Consider the following 19,687-nt stretch of genomic DNA (forward strand, 5'->3'; position numbering starts at 1 on the left):
GATATTGAAAAAAATAAAATATTTTTTTCCCAAAAAAATTAAAGAAAAAAGAAAACAAAGGACAGACAACTAGGTACCATGCACTGCACCATATTGATAGTATAGTCTTTGTCCTAGTCACAGAATTATAGAATTGAAATGGGCTTTACAAGCCACCTAGTCCAACCTCAACTCAAATAATTTATCCTATCTATAACAGCCCCAAGTGATGATTCAATCTCTACTTAAATATATTCCCTGACAAGGAACTTACTTCCCCTTAGCTTCTTTACTCTGATTTTGGACAGCTCCTGTTACTAGGAAGTTTTTCTTAATGTTAACCTTAAATCATTCATCATTATAAAATTCAGAAAGATCTTAGTTCTACCTTCCAAGGCAGTGTCCTCATCATTCCTCATTTCTCTAGCATATAACAATGTTGATTACCCATTCCTAAATATGCTCATTTCTTGACTTTAGAAACACATTGAAATGGGTTACTATCATCTCTAACCATTCCTAGGTAACCCAGTAAATTGAGCAGTAGGGAAAAGTCAGGGAGACCTGAGTTCAAATCTAGTCCCTGATCCTTACTAGCTTTGTAACTTTGGGCAAGTTGTTAACTTCTGTATGTCTTAGTTTCCTCAATTATAAGATAGGGGTAATAACAGCATTTACCTCCCAGGGTTGTTGTAGGGATCACATGAGAAAATATTTACAAAGTGCTTAGAATAGTGCCTGGCATGTGGCAGATATTTCACAAATTCTTCTTTCCTTTCTTTTCTCATTGATTCTTCCTCCTCTTCCCAAACTGTTAACATGTCTGTCTTCCAAGGATCTCTCATACCTTTTTTCTTTTTTTATGGGTCTATTTTCTAAGGATCTCTTAGGTTTTTTTTCTTCCTTCTCTCTCTTCTCTCCCTTGCTAATCTCATTCACTACTAAAGATGCAACTGAATTCTTTAAGGATGACCCACAGATCTACATCTCTGATTGTAAATTCTTCCCTGAATTTAAGATCTATACCTGTAATTTCCAATGAGACATCTCTACTATTATGTTTCACCAGCACCCCAAATGCAACATACCCCTCTCCAATGAGCTTCTTATGTTTCCTGAATAACCTTAATTTCTTTCTACCTTCATTGTTTCTGTTAGCAAACCATGATTGCACATGAAGTGAAAGTCAAAGATAACATCAGGGTTTTAATCAACTACCAAGTCCTGCTGATTCTGTTATCACAGTATTTTAATACCCATTCCCCCTTCATTATTGCCATTGCTCTCATTACCTCCTAGAGTATTCTAATTGCCTCCAAAAAAGACTTTCCACTGCCATTCTTTTTCCCTTGTCAATCAATCCTTCATAGAGCTACAATACTAATCTTATAAATATATCTGACTTTCATTTAGCTGTTCAGAATTCTTCAATAGTTTTCTACAACTTTTACCCAGTAAAATCCATTTACTTTAGACTGGCATTCAAGGCTTCCCATGATATGACACTATTCTAACTTTTTAATTTTGCCTTACATCACTTCCCACCATGAATTTTATGTTCCAGCCAAACTCAACCATTAATCTTGTGTTTACCACAATTTCACACAACTCTTTATAGCTAGGATAACCTTCTTATCATCTGAATGCTTATGGAATTCCTCCCTGTCCTTGAAAGTCCACCTCAAAAGATGAGCCAAGGAGATTTTCCATAATTTGGCTTCCTCATCATCATGACTACAGTCAATGATGACTTTTGTTTGTTCTTTTATACATAACTATTTGTATTTCTGTATTAGTTTCCCCGGCATGTGCTATCGCCATTATGCCTTAACTGGTTCCTATGAACTCAGGAAGATAAGATCTGTGGTTTTATCTAAGTTTTGTATATTTCCCAGTGTTAAGAATAGTATTTCACATGCACTGGACATTTAATTGGTTAATATTCATTCAATTCAACAAACATTCTCTGGTTATCAAAAGAAATAATGAAGAAAATGAGAAAACCATTTTAGTAATTTTATTAAATCTATTGCTACTGACAAAACACAGAATACAACTTAACTATATTTCTTAATATACATAATTGATCAATCAACCCCAAAGGTAGACCTGAAATATAAGAGGGTGCCATAAAATATCCAAGAGGTGTTTAAAAAGGCATTCAACTCAGGATTTCCCTGTTGGTTTGAGAAGCTTGAATTTTATCCAGTATTAGATAGGGGCGTCATTGAAGGTTTTTTGAGCTGATGCTATCATGATATAATCAATACTTGGAAAATATTAATCTGGCAAGATAAACTTAAAAGTGGAAAGACTAGAGTCTAAGTTAAAAAATATTGCAACAGTCCAGGAAATAGTCTATAAAATTAATTTATCCATTAAATTGATAAAAGACCTTAAAGTTGGTGGCAGAGATCTCAAATGAAAAATTGACAGAATATTTGGTGACTCATGGGATTTGTGGTAAGAGTGAATGAAGTGTCAAATCTGAATCAGATTTTAAGCTTGGGAAATTGAGAGAATGATGGAGTCATTAACAGGGAAACCAGTTTGGGGAGTAACACAAGGAAGTTCAGTTTCAGGCATGCTGGCTTAGAGTTATTGGCAAGATATCCAATTAGAAATGTTATCAAAAACTGACAGAGCTAAAGGCAGAGATATTGGAGTGATCAGTCTGGGGATAATGCTTGAAGTCATTTAAGGGAAGAGAAGTCTCCAAGGGAAACAGACTGTAGAGAAAAAGCTGCAAGAGTAAACCTTGGGGACTATCTACATGTAAGATGTAGGAGGAGAAAGAAAAGCTATTGAAGGAGAAAGGGACTAAAGTTATTTTTCATTAACTGCCCAACCAGAATATATTGCTGTGGCAGGTGACTTGAAAATAAAAATAAACTGTTCAATTACATGTACTGACTTTGTCAAAACTGGAACTAAATGTTGATTTTTTTTAAAACTTATAAATGGCCTTGGATTTTGTTTTGCTTTTTAGTCATCAGTTCTTCAAAATAAAACACAAGTTGCCTCTCGTGGCATAAGTTGGGGGGAGAGGGGGCCTTTGCCTTTTTTTTCCCCTTAAGATACAAAAATTTTACAATACCTGCCCAAGGGAACTTTTTTTTTTCATGCTTCTCTTCTCCTTTTATTTGACTATGAGATTAAAGGCAGGGAGAATGGCTTGGTGGCAGAGTAGAAAGAGCATTGGACTTGGAATCAGGGAATACTCATCTTCATGAGTTTAAATCCAGCCTTAGATGCTTAATTAAGCTGTACAGCCCTGGACAAGTCACTTAACCCTCTTTGCCTCAGTTTCTCATCAGTAAAATGAACTAGAGAAGGAAATGGCAAGCCACTCCAATATTTCTGCCAAGAAAACCTCAAAATGGGATCATGAAGAGTTGGATATGACAAACAACTGAACACTGGAGGCAGACATTGAATGGGTCTCTGTGACCTATCACGCCACAGAGTCTTTCATATAACAGATTTTTTAGCAACATTATTCAAGATAAATTTCAAGCAGAATTAATTCTTTATAAGACTTAATTATATATATCCAAAAATTTGGTATGAAAGACTTCTCTAAAAGGTCATACATTTTTTAGTGGTTAAACCCTTCAACTAGGAATCAAGAGGTCAAGTTCTGTGGTTGACTCACCTTCTATTGGCTATATATCCATTTGAGGAAGAAAAAAATGAAATTTTTTGGCTTTATGATTTCTAACATCTGTGTGCTTCTAAATACCTGTAGTTAGTTCATTTTTCACTTTTTATACAGATGTTGATACTTTTTGTGGAGTACTTACTGCTTGACTTCACATAAAACATTTAGTCATTTAACTCATTCTCCTCTTACATAAAAGAGAAATAATAATCTTGGTCCCTGATCTCAATATTTTTCTAGAATGCTATTTTAGGTTAAAAAATGAGGCTATATCTTAAAGAGAAATTAACAAAGTAATTTTATAGTTTGCCACTGGAATTTGATGATAGCCAATGAGTACTGGAAAAGGAGGTAAAGAAAGACATGATAGGTAGACAGGTAAATTTTGGGAGGGAGAAAGGAAAAAAAAATGTGAGAAAAAGGGTTTAATGATAATACTGTACTTTCATTTCTTAAAAAAAAAATAGTTTTATAGTGGTTTGTGTGGATGATAAAATGTTTGAGGTATGATGATTATATAATGTCTCCTGGTCTTTAATTTCCAGAAATGATTCCTGTGATAAGATGTTTTATTCAAAAGTATCATCTACAGTATGTGGTATAATTCTCACACCCTGAGAACAAACATAGAGTACAAATGTAAAAGGAAAATTAATTTCTGCCTCTGGAGGGCAGTACTATTTTTTGAGCAGAAAGACTTCCTTTGCTTATAGTTTTTTTTTGTTGTTGACTTTTGATGTAAAGATGAGTAAAAATACTTCTCCTCTTGAATAAACTTTAAAACACAAAATGGAGCAGGTATATAGGCAACAGTATCCATGTATTCCCATACATATTATACATTTGCTGCTAGATTTCAAGGAAAAGTTGGAAACCAAATTGTCCTTGTTCTTGACCTTGTCCAAGGTCCTACTAACTTTGAGATCCATAAAGGAGTTTTTAGCTTATATATCACCAAAATTTTAATCATTTAAAAAATAAGTTAAATTAGCAAGCTTGTTATTATACTTTATATTCTGAACTACATTTTGAAAGTAATATAACAAACATTAATTTTACAAGCAAATGAAGTTATACATAATACATTTGAATATTATTAAACTGACAGGGACTTCTGATTTGCCAAGAGTACTTTCTGTTTCTACAGAGCTGCATATATTTTCTTTTTCTAAAATAAAATTTTCAATTTAAAAACAGGAAAAATTTAATTTCAAAAATGCTTGATATTGTACAACTCCATTAATGGGGTGGGAGGTGTAATGAGAAAGGAACTAAGGGAGATTGATAGCAGCAATACCATAGAGCAGTTGGGGATGAGAATGGGAGGTCTGAGGGAGGCACAGGAAAAGAAAGGGCCTTAAATTACAGTTGGCTATGCCATATATCAGGATAGCTACATGGTACAGTAGATAAAGTGCTGGGTTTGGAGTCAGGAAAATCTTAGTTCAAATACATCCTCAAACACTACCTGTGTGACTCTGGGCAAGTCATTTAACATTGGTTTGCCTCAGTTTCCTCAAAAGTGAAATGAAGGTAATAATAGCACCTATCTCTCAGCATTGTTGTGAAGATATAGTGACTGCAAAGCACTTAGCACAGTGCCTGGCACAAAATAAATACTATATCAATGTTAGCTATCATCATTACTATCATTACTATTAAAGACAATTGTGATTAGGGTAAAGATACTTTAAGTTATTTGGAGAACAGATGCCAAGTCTTAAGTAAAAGCAGTATAGAGTAATAGAGTGGAGACAAAAGACATGGGTTTGGATCCTATCTCAGCTGAATGGTTAAGGGCACGTCATCTCAGTTTTGAGGGCCCTACTTTCATTATCTGCAAAACGGAGATAGATTTGCACTGTCCACCTCAAACAGTACTTTGAGAGGAAGTGCTTAGCAAACCTTCAAACACTATACAAATGTGAGTTATCATTAAAGAGTGTAATTCTTTCATTTAATCTGGGAGGATGCTAATGTGTTTTGCCTTCCATCTGTCCTCTCTGCCCTAGCCAAGGTACTTAGTGTGTGAGCTGAGAGTCCTCAAAGTCACTATGTATTAAATATTTACTTCTATTTGGGGAAATACACTAGTAGCAAAATGCTCAACATAATTAGCTTCCTCATATTTTAAGACCAACACAATTGGAAATGATATGTACTTTGGCAGAAAAATGGGCATTCCTTCTAACCATCAGGCTCACAAAACTCATCCTTGTCAACTTCCTCCTATAAACTGACCACAAGGGGTTCCATTCACTGGGGTGGGGATATTTTCCTCTAAATCTTTTGACACTGAATATATATAAGTGCTTTTTAGGTAAGATAGTCACCAATTCAACCTGCAAAGATCATTCTTATAATCATCATTTACATTTTCCTAAATAAGAGCAGAATTTGACCATAGAAACTAGCTACCAATGGTACTAGTCAAGACCTAATGACAGGGTTAGAAATAATCAAGAGAGAGAGGGAGAGAGAGACAGACAGACAGACAGACAGACAGACAGACAGAAACAGAGAGACAGAGAGAGAAGAGAGACAGAGAGACAGAGACAGAGAGACAGAGACACAGAGAGGGGAAATGAAAGAACAGAGAGAAACAGAGACACAGAGAGGGAAAATGAGAGGAGAGAGAGACAGAGACAGAGAGAGAGAGACAGAGACAATAGAGACAGAGAGAGAGACAGAGACATAGAGAGAGAAAGAGACCGAGACACAGACAGGGGAAATGAAAGAAGAGAGAGGAAGAGAGACACAGAGAGGGAAAATGAGAGGAGAGAGAGACAGAGACAGAGACAGAAAGAGAGAGAGAGAGAGAGAGAGAGAGAGAGAGAGAGAGAGAGAGAGAGAGAGACTTATTTCTATCCATCTTAATCCTTTTCATCAGTTGGAATCCATTGCTTTTTTTTAGTTTGAAAGAACAATAAGACAGAGAAACACCACTTTCAAATTTTTCATCTTAGGCTACTTAAATTAAAGGGGATGGGGACAGGAGAAATACAAAATGCAAACATCCCTTGTCTCACAGGGATAAAGATCATTCCTTGTACTACACACACTGTAGGCACACGTACACCTTCTCTCATAACCTCCACCCCAAACAAACAGAATAAAAGCACTTTTCCCCATCTGCCAATCAACCTAACTCTTTATGTATACTTCCCCCAAAAGTCTAGTGTTTCCTGAGCTAGATATTCAATTCTTGTCATTAAAATAATTTTCAAAAGCTCTGATTTCATCATTTTGTCATGCAATCCATTTTAGGGCTCAGAAACTCTGGCATTTGACAAATATTAGTGTTTTGTTTTGTTTTCCCAAGTGGGGAAGTAATTTAATTGACATAAGCAAAAATAAAGACTTCAAAAGGTTCCATAATTTTAATTTAGTTTGGGGGGAAAGTAGATCTGAACTACTCGGATTTTCCATTCACAGGAAATTGTGACTAAGAGTAATGGAACTTAGTAATTCAGTTTCTTGAGCTCTACTATTAACTCTTGATTCTACTAGGTTAAGAAAATGTGTATTCTTTCCCTGGTAGATCTATGTACTCTTGAAAAAAAATTATAAAATCAATCAAACTTTCCCATTCTTTTTGTTTCCTACCTCATCCTCAACTATGCGTATCAACAACTAAATTCTAGGAAGATTTTATGAGATTGATCATTGGATGTTTTTATATCAAAACATGGATTTTTGCACCTAATTTGACATGTTAAAAATCCTAGATTCAAAACCCCACACCAAATTTACCATTCAATCAAAAGTGACACCTTGAAATTCTTAGTATTTCAACAGTCTACTTTTTTTTTAAAGAAAACTTACTTTGGCATATAATGTGTTACCTACTTCTTCCATTTTTTCTTTTTTTAAAAAAAGTAAGAAAACAACTTTAAGCTTTGTCATCTAACTCTGGAAGCTAAAGGTGGAATACTACCACTAATGCTGATATATATGTTTTCCCAATGTATAATAGCTGTTAATGGTTACTCCTACTGATAGAACATGGACCTTGGTGGGGTTTTTTTGTTTTGTTTTGCTGTTGGTTTTTAAATATATTTTTTAAAGATAAATTTCTTGCATATCTTGATCTACTTGTGAAACACACTAAAAAATGCACTTGAAGAAGGCTGCTTCCTGAAAGCAAAGCTGCAGAGAGTTCATCTTGGACAATTAATCAAAACCTAGAAATGCAGAACCAGCTGCAAAAGCTTCATTTGTTACTGATGCTTTTGTGAACCAGGGAAACAGTGGGGTGATGTGACCCAACCCAATGACATCTTCTTGCTTTCCTGATCCGGACTTAGCGGCCCATTAACTTTGATTTTCTGTGTTTCTCTATTGTTTTTAAAGTGTCCCATTGCCAAAACACGGTTTAGTTATCACGGTAATGCCCATACACCCTCTACCCCTGCCAAGGGAAAAAACAAAAAATTACTGGTTCCTATGTAACTATTCTACAGAAAGTTGAGGGGAAAAGGAAACAATGTTTGAAGGCTATTTGAATGAGGGACCTTTGAAATGAAGCCTGTTTCACAAGTATACACACCAGCCACAGTCATCAACTGAATGACAGCGTTTAGGGAGGGAATCATCTGCAAATGCATGCCTCACAGAAGGGAGCACATCAAAGTACAAATAAAAAGAAAGACATACAAGCAAAGGAGGCAGAGAAGAGGTCAGAAAAGGGTACATACCTGAGAAATTCTTGTTAAAAAAAAAAAAAGGTATTCACGAGAAGAAGAGTATCCCCCTATCTGCTTTGCAGGGAAATCACTCCCAACCTGCTCTTGTTTCTCCTTGTTTTTACTTAGCGACAAATGGCTAGTACCAAGCAAGAAGCTTGCTCCCCAGTGATTCGCCTCAAGTGCAATCAGGCATGCTGCTACTCTGCAAGGGGATCTGTTCTTGTCAATTCAGCCGTGCTCCGAGGCAGCATCCAATTCAATTTCACAACTTAGCTGCTGGCCCCAAACTGCCTTTGGCTCCCTGCTATTGCCGGCTCCGGTTGGCAGCTCCTTTCTCCTCCCTTGTTCCAGGAGGGCAAGATGGGGAGCCCATCCGCGCCTCTGCCTAGGAGGAGGCACCACCACTCCACCACATCAACAGCTGAGTGGCAGAAGGCTCTTGGTGCGCTGTGGGCTGGCAACTTCACACATCACCGTTCCCCCGCCGCTGCTTCTGAATGCAGCACTGACTGCATTCGCCCTAGCCCTCCTCTGGAAGCGAACAGCGCGGCGGTGGCGCCGGCTGCTGCTACTGCACACGCAGACCCAGGGAGAGAGACTGAGAAATGGGAAGAAAAAAAAGTCCTTGCTCCCTTTGTGGTTATCACAAGCGATGCAGGTACCAGGCTTTGGTCACCTTACAGATAAGTTGGCGGGGGCGAAGGAAAGCACAGCTTCACGTCTGCGGACGGAAGAAGGGTTGCTAGGGCCACTGGTCATCTAACCTTTCTGTCCCATAACCCCAGTGGTGGCACTGGTCTCTCTCGGTTTCTGCTTAGGCGCATCAGTAGTTAGTCATTTCGGTAACGGGGCTGAAGGATAATTTAACGATCACCTTTCTGAATTTAATGGAGCTTTCATTTCATGGGGGATGGGGGTGGGGAATAGTACAATGCATTTAAATGAGGTACATTTTCCAATTAGCCCCTGAGAAGCAGCTGATAGACCTGAGGGTCTAGGAAAGGAGGTACTAAAATCTCATCCCAAGGGATCTGGCTGTTACATATTTTAAGGGACGCTTTCATCATGTTTTCCAGACTACTAAGTGTAAAAATTACAGGAGGAAACGGGAAAATGAATACAAAACATTATTTTAAGCTAAGAATCAGGGTCAAAACTAAGGAAACTCATGGTTTCTTCCTCACGACAAAAAAAAAGTTCTCACATGACACTAACATCATTTCTCCTTCTAGCCCCACTCAAATCTGGCCAAGAAAAGTAATCCGTTACCTAGCCCTTTTCCTCATCCAGTCAAAGCAAAAACAATGTATTAGATTTTACAATAGAGCTGTAAAGTCTCTCTGGTACACATTTAAACCTCCATCTAGTCTAAAGGGGGGAAAAGTCCTATATTTCTCAGTGGTGAGAACTTAATATTTTTCTTTTTGTGGGTGTTTGGGAAATCTAAGGATAATTCACATTATAGAAATCCAACTAAATATCAGATGATGGCCAGGATATACAAAGATTAAATATGTATCTCCATCCAGCATTCAAATAAACTCTATTTCACATAAATTGTTACTGTTTAGTAATTGTATTTCACTTGAAAACAGCAATTACAACAAGATTATTCATTACATGATGAAACTTGGATGTTGACTAATAGTTAACTTTGATACAATTGTGTTATGTGTGGTTTTTTAATTCACAGTAATCCATAAGTAAACCATACTGTATAAACGGTCATATATATGTAGGTATGTGTCTACACACACACACACACACACACACACACACACACACACACATTAAGCCTTTAAAGTTAAAAAAAAAATCTCCTAAATTGAAATCGATTTCTATGGTAGGTAGCTGCAACTGAGCCCTACCCAATCTTGTTCTCCGCAGCAGCTTAAGCCTACAGCAGCAGAACCTACCCCCGCCTGCTGCTTAAGGAACTGCTAATGGGCTAAAGCAGCTACTCATGGTCTAACAAGCAGCAACAGGGGGTCAGAACTTGAACTGGTGAGATCTCCACCTTTAGCAGCCACTGAAACAGAATTCTAGGGGAAGCTCTGCTGCCCCTTGGCTGTAGCTGCTAGAAGCAGCAGCTCAATGACTACAGCAGGGGGACAGTGGACCTATGGGACTTAGGTTGTGATTATAGATTCAAACTTCAGTTTTTGGAAAGAAAAATTATGGTCAACTTCCATATACCTTTCAGTATGTAGGGTGTCCCAAAATCTTCAGTCTGCTTTTAAGCTAAAAGGGGATGCCGAGCGGCAGTAGATAGAGTACTAGACCTAGAGTCAGGAAGACTCATCTTCTTGAGTTCAAATATGACCTTGCACACTTACTAGCTGTGCGATCCTGGGCAACTCACTTAATGCTATCTACCTCAGTTTCCTCATCTGGAAAGTGAGTTAGGGAAGGAAATGGCAAACCCCTCCAGTTTCTTTGGCAAGAAAACCCTAAATGGGGTCACAGATTGTCAAGGATGATTGAACAGAAAAGCAATAAAAGCTTAAAATTATCTAACAGTTTTAAATAATATTTAATATATTATAAACTTAAATAAATTTGATAGTCATTTAAGCTGCTAAATCTTAAAAGTGTGCTAAGACTTTTGGAACATCCAGTATAAAAGTAGAGCCCATTCAATAAGGTATGGTACCTAATCTGATACAGTAGAAAGAATGCTAACTTTGGAGCCAAGGGATCTGATTCAAATCCCTTCTGTGAGTCTTACTACCTTATGTGAACTGAGGCAAGTAATTTATACTTTCTGGGCCTCGAGTTCTTCATTTTTAAATGAGGGGTTGGACTAGATCTATGATGTTATAAAATCACAAACGTAGACAAATAGATTGTTATCTGGCTAAAACATAGCTCTAGGTATCAAACAACACTTTGCTCCCAAGTACTTAGATGGATTCCTTGAATATATCATTGTGTTTATTCCTTCCATTCCTATAGATCATAACCTCCTTGCGTTTTCATTGTCTATGGGTTTTGTTCCATACTTTTTTGTAACCTTCATTAAAGTAATAATCAGATGCCTTGACACATCATGGAAATGACTCTGGCTTCTTGAAGACTATTCCAAAAGAGTACAAAGAGTACAAGCTCTGAAGATCCTAGATAAAAGCTACAAAGGCTTCAGGTACAATCCTTGTGATGGATGTCCAAGCACTGGCCTAGATAAAGTCAGGGAGGTTCATCACCAGATGCAGGAAGTGATGAATTGTTTGGTTAAAGTAACTCTCAGAGAACACCTAAGTTATCTGTAACTTCTGTTGTCATCTGCATAGGAGTTTGGGATAGGGATAGATACTATGCCCACAAAATTACTTATCTTCAAATTACTGAAGAAATCTTAATGCACATCTCTATGATACACATAGGTCATCAATCAGCATTTTTTAAATTCGATTTATTCATTAAAATATTTTTTGTCCAAACTTGCAATTTAATCACTTTACATAACTCTTGTTCTAGAAACTCCCCACACTAATACATAATTACAATTCAATTAACATATAGTTTTAGGTCAGTTCTTAATCTTATTTGTATTGTAGGCCTCTCTGGCAATCTGGTGAAATCCTTCTCAGAATGTATTTTAAATGCATAAAATATACATAGGATTAGAAATGTAACTAATGATTCTTAAAAAAAAAAAAGATGCATTTTTTTTCTATTGAAGTTCATAGATGCCCCTGAAATCAATTCATGGGCCTCTTGGAGGTCCACTGACCTTTAGATTTACCTGAGGCGGTAAGAGAATAAGTGCCTTGCCTAATGGTTACACAGCTAGCATGTTAGAGACTGGACCTGAATCCAAGTCTCCTGTGCTCTAAGGCTGGCCTTCTATTTCCTGCACCATGCTAGCTCTCTATAATTTGCTACCTATGAGTTAGTTCATATAACCTATAAATCAACAAAGGCAACAAGATCCTTTCATAAGCAGGCCCTATGACTTACACATGGCAGAAGGCTGAAAATCTGAAATCCAAGAGAGTGTAGTAATCAAGTTCCAATTCAAATGCTCCTGGATAAAAGGAATTTGTTTTAGTGAAAGACAGTGTGACGTAAAGGACTGTCAAAAAAAGTTTCATTTTTTTCAAATTGGAAAAAAAACCAGAGATCTAGGAAACAAATTCTTCAAAGACAATTTTTGTGATTTAATAGAGGTATTTTTTGGTTTTACTGATCAAACTTCTGGCAATAACCATGGAAAAATTTCACCATGGAAATTATTTACTTCTCAAAAAGCTATTGAAACAGTTAGTGCTAAATAACATCTGCTTGCTAATGAAATATGTCACTACTATAAAAAAAGACACTTTGACTACTTACCTACAGAGACATTAAAATTCCCCAAAGAACCTGATTACATGGAGGAGGAATTATTTGATGAAAATCTAGTTTAAATAATATAGTTACACACAGTCATAAGTAGTAGAGCATCTAAAATAACCATAAATTTGTATCGACAGCTGATACCCTTCAGTTTAGACCAGCCATTTCCTAAACCTTTAATGGGGTGTAAAGTAAAGAGCTTTTCAAAAACATATTCATTTTATTAGGTATCATACATCTGAAAATCAGGGATACTTGCTTACTCCCATTCATAGCTTAAAGTAGATGCTTAATAATTACTTATTGATTAAATAATCAACACAAGTAAATTCTGACATGTATTTTTCCCCCTCTTGATAACACCAGTAACTACATCTAGATTACTGAAGCCAATGTTGCACCACTTCATTCTCGTGCAACACAATACTTACTAGCCCCCACCATCAGCCTGATTCCTCTACTTGCCAGACATTCTTCTATTTAAAATTATGTGCATACTAACTTTTCTGTTAATATTTCAAATCAGCCCAAGAGAATGTAACATCCTTGAAGGCAGAATTTATTTTTCATTTGTCTGTGTTTAGATTAGACTGGATGTGTTCTGACCCAATTATAGTTTGGATAAAATACCACCAAGACTTCTCAGGGACATCATTTTATTAGTTGATGAGTTGGGACTGGTCCAAAGAATACCATGTCAAAGTGATCTTCCTAGCAGAATTCAACAATGTAAGTTCTGAAAGAGTGAATATATCAAACTTTTGCAAAATTAAATCTCATTTTGAAGCATTCCAGCCCCTATTTCAAGGAACTCATAACCTACCCAGATCGTTAGCTGCATGTGTTTCCATGAAAAAATGTAAGGGAAGAATGACATATCAAGATAATTGAGGTAAAATTATGACTTCACCTAAAATAGCCAGCTATTTGTCTAACTCTGTGTAAACAGATACCCAAGGGGGACAAATGTCAGGGAATAAACCATATGGTACAGCTTGGAAAAGCTTGCCTGATGCATTTCTATAATAAATAATACCTTTAAGCTGGTTTCAAAGCAAATGCTTGGGATGAAATTGTAGGTCAACATTTTTACTGTTACATGTGAGTTTTCAAAGACAAAAAATTAGGATCATTCAATCTAAATTCATCTCTTACCAGGTGTCAGGGTCTTAATGCCAAATGGTTGTAATGCAGTGTAGTCAATGTAATACAGAAAGACACCTAGATCTTGTATCAGGAGACATGTCCAAATACTGCCTTTGACAGTTACTAACTGTGGAACCATGAGCAAGTTGCTCAACATCTCTGAGCCTATTTTGTTATTGTAAAATGAGGATAACACTTGTAGTTCCTGTATCATGAGATTGTTGTGTTTCAAATGAAATACATATAAAACATTATGTATCAATATTATCCCACCCTTTCACTCTACCTCAAAAGTCATAATTCATAATATATGAAACTTTATCTTGTTTAAGGCATTTTAGCCACAAAAATTTGAATTACATAAACATAAATGCATCATGTATATGATCATCTGGTTGGAGCATGTAGCCAGAGAGTTTGAGAGAAAGGCCAAAGTCATTAGCTCAGTTCCTATAAGAACCAAGTAATTTTTATAGGCCCACAGTGAGAGCTGTTACCCTTCATTTTTGCCTAGCTATTTCAAAACTTTTTAACCTTTGTTACCATGGGAATCCTACAGGAGCAGAAGGATGGATTTCTCCTTCCTCCCCACTGCTTATTGGAGAAACTCAAAAAAATACATAGACCTTAATCATAATGGATTCTGTAATATCTTTAGATGCAGGATTTAGTCCAGAGTGTGAATCTTCCTTCAGTCACTAATTGTGTGGTTTATGACAAGTCACTTGATCTCTTTCACGTTCAGTTTTGACACTTGTAAAATAGAGATAACAGCCCTCACATCAAAGGGCTGCTACAAGGACTGAAAGAAATAACATACGCAAAGCACTTTACAACCCCTACAAGAGGCCCCAAATATCTTAGTGAAATTTATGCTATCAAAGCTTAAAAATGCACCAAGACTTTGAGGGACCCCTTGTACAAATGCTAGCTATTATTATTTTTTAAGATGTCAAAGGCAGTATATTACCATAATAATATATGCTCACAGAAAGAAATAGGAAAGATTTTTTAAGATTATCTTCCTCAATAAGAAAAGGTGATTAAAATAAGTCAAGTGAAAAGTCACTGACACATACTTGGTAAACAGCATGATACTTCTGTGGCTCAGTGATTTCATTAATGTGGGTCCTTGGTACAACAGGTATATAAAACATTTATGTGCAATACATTGGGGATATGTAGATGCAACTAACACTATCTTCAAGGAACTTATAGTCTACTGAGAGATATCTTCTAAATTTTTCTCTAATAAAGGTTACAACCCCTTCATGCCTTTTTATGCTATCTTCATAGTTGTTGCCACCAAAGAGCTCATCACTCCTCAGTGAAGCTACTGATGATCTTCTATGAAATCAACTAGGGAGATCTCAGATCAAACCTACAGACAATCAGCAGGCCAACATCAGTGATACATGTTTGATTCAAGAAAAGGACAGTACTACTATATCCACCATTGCATTCTATTACCCATCTCACTTTCTTTTATAACATTTATACCCAACATCACAATCAACCTGTGTAAGAGATTAAAATACTGATACAATTTTTAAAGGGTCTAAAATATAATGGAATAGAAGTAATCAGTGGATCCCTGTTCAATCAAGTCCACCAAATCTTCTTGATAAAGTGATTAAAAAGTTATAAAAATGTGATGTAAAGTTGTACACTTTTCCATGTCCTAATTTGCATTGGCACAGTATTCACCTTTGAGAAATTAACATTTCCCTTTGCTTAGGAAAGGATTAGGAAACTAGGTTGAAGACTGACAGTGAGTAGATTTACCCTAACTGTAAATCTTCTTTGAAAGAATCTAAAATTTGGAGGAGTCATCTTTGCCATCATTTGTGCTGTAGAAGAGAATTGCAAATAGAGGTATCTAGGAAAGAACATTGTTCCTCAGAGTTTTCTCTTCACCTTTTCCCTTTCTTTCCTTGGGATTGGGAACATAGAACAAAAGTGAAGAGGATTTCTCCTTCCTTCCTACCCCCATTGACAATAGCATCTTATAAGAGAAGTATATGACAGTGTCAGGTTGGAAGTCAAGGAAAGATCCTACTTAAGCAATGGCAGGCCCCAGAGGCCAAGATTCTTCTATGCAGCCTGCCCCTACCCCCTACCCCTGCCTCTGCAATTGGGGTTAAGTGACTTGCCCAGAGTCACACAACTTGGGATTCCAGGGCCATTGCTCTATGCCCGGCACCACCTAGTTGCCCCTGTACCATCAATTCAGTCCAGGCGATCATTTGAGCTAAAACCAAGAATTGGTGGTGATTATAGCTAGACATTGAAATAGTATCGTGCAAAAACTGTAAGACTGAGGTCAAGAGGAACAGTGAAACAATATCAATGGCTCTTGCATCAGACAGGAACTGCTTAACCTGACCTATGCCTTAGCCACATGTTTTCCATATATGTGTTCTTCTCCGCTTATGAACTTTTATCTACCACCATTCTCACCGATGCTGTAGAAAGCTGTGGGAGAGCTTACCCCAGGTTTATGGGGGAGATGCTTTATAGCTACTATTTTCACTGTATCATTTCTGTAGATGCCTTTACTTTAAGCTAATTATGTGCCCTGGCTAACTGGAGTTAAGCTAAACACACCAATGGGGGCTCATGAGATAGTTATAGTACTGTAGGTCCACAGAACACATTGAACCTAAGATAATCATTTCTCAGGGAATCTAACTTGTGCACGTAAATTAGGGGAAAGGGGAAAGATACCAGAGGAAGTGCTACCTAGAACTGCAAAGAAAGTACTACATTTGGAGAAATGTCAATGAAAACTATTGAATGCTCTTATTCTTTTTTCCCTTATTGTGGACCAAGAAAATCATTAAATATCAAAATTAAATAATGCTTTTACTAATGCAAACATCCTCTAATTGCATATCCCACTAGATGTTTTACTACCAGAATCTTGTGTTACTAACCTTTCCTCAACTTACACTGTTGAGCATAAGATTACCATTTGGATAATCTGTTTAGATTTGTAAGTATAGACTTCAAATTTTGCTTAGTAAATATATGTTCTCTCTTTAATTTTTACATTGATTTAATAGGATATCAACCAGACCCTCCTTGCCAAAGTATGCTGGCTCACAGTAGTTAAACTCAATCATAAATTGAGTCTCTTCTCTAAATCAAACAAAGAGTTTTGATGAAGAAATGACTTAGATAAGAGGCTTTAACCATTTTGGGGGGTTGTCATGGAATCCTGTGGCAGTCTGGTAAAACCTAAGAACTTCTTTTCAAAAAGAATTCAGAACCCTAGATTAAGAATCCCTGCCTAATATCACATACTTATACTCAGGTAAGATGTTCAGCAACACATGATTCCTAGGATTTCCTTACTTTAAAATACTGAAAATGTTTTTTCCACTTTCCTATCTATGGAAGTTAAGAATAGTAATGTAACTAGGTCTGTCTCCCAAAGAGATAAAAGAAAAAGGAAAAAGAACCCATATTTAAAAAAATATTTATAGCAGCTCCTTTTGTGGTGGCAAAGAATTGAAAATCAAGGGGATGCCCATCAACTGGGGAATAGCTGAACAAGTTGTGATATATGATTGTGAAAGAATCCCAAGGGGGAATGGTTTCAGAAAATAAATGGCAAATCACTCCAGTATCTTTGCCCAAAAAATGGGGTCACAAAGAGTTAGACACAAGTGAAAAATAACTCAACAACAACAACAAAGAGAGCAGAGCTAGGAGATCATTGAACATAGTAACAGCAATATTGTAACTGATCAATTGTGAAAGACTTAGCTACTCTGATCAATACAATGATCCTAGACAATGCTGAAGGACTCATGATGAAAAATGCTGCCTGCCTCCAGAGAGAGAACGGATGAATTCTGAGTGCAAATCAAAGTATATATTGTTTTGCTTTCCTTATTTTCTTTGCTTTTTGGCAACATGGCTAATATGGAAATGTATTTTACATGATTTCACATGTATAATTGATATTACATGGCTTGCCTTCTTAATGGGTTGGGAAGGGGCTGAACTGTGGAAGAGGATTTGGGAAATGAAAAATATTTTTAAAAGAATGTTCTAATTTTTTTAAGAGAACAGTAAAAAAGCAATGAATACCTGTTAAGAATAATGAGTTTTCAACCAACTAGCTGTGTGACCCTGTGAAAATCACTCATCTCTCTTGGCCTAAGTTTCTTCACCAGTAAAATGAGGTATTTAGACTGAATGATATCTAAAATGCCTTCCAAATAAAACATTGTTTTACCTGCAATTTTGAGATGTCATAAGTCAACTTTATTCAAGGAGGCCAGTGTTTTAAAAGTCCTTTCTTACTGCATTGCTGACTTGGAAAACAGTAAAAATGACCTAAATGGAATTTCTGTCAGCAGCAGATAGGAAGGATAACAACATCCATGTATGGTCTGGAAGGAGTAGGAGCATAAAGATGCTGTCACTTGGCTAGAACACCTGGCAGAATGACTTCTAGTCCTGAGGAAGGAGGTTATTAGCTACTCAGTATTAAGATAGGGCCCTAGGCAGTTGGGAGGCTGCTGAGTTTGGCTTTTAATTAGCCCACCTCTATTCTTCAAAGGTAAACCAGAGAGCAGAGCAGTCTGTGTATGAGAGAATTTGGGTGTGCTGATAGAGTCAGGGCAGTACAGGGAAATATTGTCTATCACTATGCATTTTGTGTTTTCTGTGGGCTTGGTGGACACCGCTGGACACACAAGGCTACCTCTCCTGTCTTTGTTCTCCTGGGACATTCGGCTTCAGAACTGCCACTAGTTGTGTCTCTGGAGCTTTGGAAGGAATGAAAACAGGGAAGAGTAGAGTTTGCATTAAGCAGAGATTCTTGACACTTTTTTGTATATTATGAACCTCTTTGGGAACTCTGGTGAAGCTTATGGATCCCTTCTCACAATAGTGTTTTTAAATAACTGAAGGAAATGTGAAATGCCAGTGGTTAGTGAAAATAAAGATGTAATCTTTTTTTTTCCCTAATCCAAGTTCCCTGCCATCTATCCACAGACCCCTGCCATCTATCCACAGACCCCTTGAGGGTCCTTGGATTCCATGTTAAGAACCTTGGCACCATTCCTTGATGCATAGCAAAGCACTCTAAGAGAACAATTCACATACAACATTGGAAGTCATCATGAATATAGTCATAAGCCTTGATGTCAGAGGACTGACAGTATGGTCCCTTGTCCTGGAAGAAAGGTAATAGACTATAGGTACATAATAATGCTCATCTTGTCAGAAGATTCCAATATGTTGATTTGTTTATATTTCTTTGCTACAGGGAAAGGTTCTTAGGGGCAACAAGATTGTGTAATGGATAGAATGCCAGGACTAGGGTCAGGAAGAGTCATATTTCTAAATACAAACATGACATCAGAGACTTACTGGCTATGAGACACTGGTCAAGTCACTTAACCCCCCTTTATTTCAGTTTCCTCATCTGCAAAAGGAGCTGAAAAAGGAAATGGCAAACCACTCCCGTATTTCTGCCAAGAAAACCTCAAATGGAGTCATAAAGAGTTGGACATTACTGAAAATTTAGTCAATAACAATGATTTTTAGAGGAAGGGAGGTCAGTAGGAAGTGGATAATGTTTCAAAAACAGGAAAAAAAATTCAAAATGTGTGTAAAGAAAATCCCATTTGTCTCCAAACTTAACTCTTTGTTATGTGTCTAAATACTTTAGCTGAAGCAAAGCTTCTTATTAGTTGTGCATGAAAATAGAGCTAGAAAACACTAACATTAAGAAAGAAGAATAATCATAAACTGAATATATTCAGTATTCCCTTATAAGCTTTCAAAAATATAGCCCCTTTTCAGCATTGAAATTGTTTTATTAGTCCAATTTCTATCAAATAAGATGGCCAGTTTG

General features: G+C 36.8%; 1 protein-coding gene and 1 pseudogene across 1 annotated transcript in view; one reads left to right on the top strand and one right to left on the bottom strand.

Annotated features, from left to right (window-relative positions):
- UNC13C (unc-13 homolog C) overlaps positions 1 to 8,859 on the bottom strand; it is a 769,865-nt gene extending 761,006 nt beyond the window's left edge. The window contains exon 1 of the mRNA XM_072616138.1: positions 8,338 to 8,859. The gene's annotated coding sequence lies outside the window, so the exon portion shown is untranslated. The remainder of the gene's footprint in view (positions 1 to 8,337) is intronic.
- LOC140529116 (metaxin-2 pseudogene) overlaps positions 8,689 to 19,687 on the top strand; it is a 59,266-nt pseudogene continuing 48,267 nt past the window's right edge.

Source organism: Notamacropus eugenii, chromosome 1 (genome assembly GCF_028372415.1).
Source record: "Notamacropus eugenii isolate mMacEug1 chromosome 1, mMacEug1.pri_v2, whole genome shotgun sequence".
NCBI classification, from domain to species: domain Eukaryota; kingdom Metazoa; phylum Chordata; class Mammalia; order Diprotodontia; family Macropodidae; genus Notamacropus; species Notamacropus eugenii.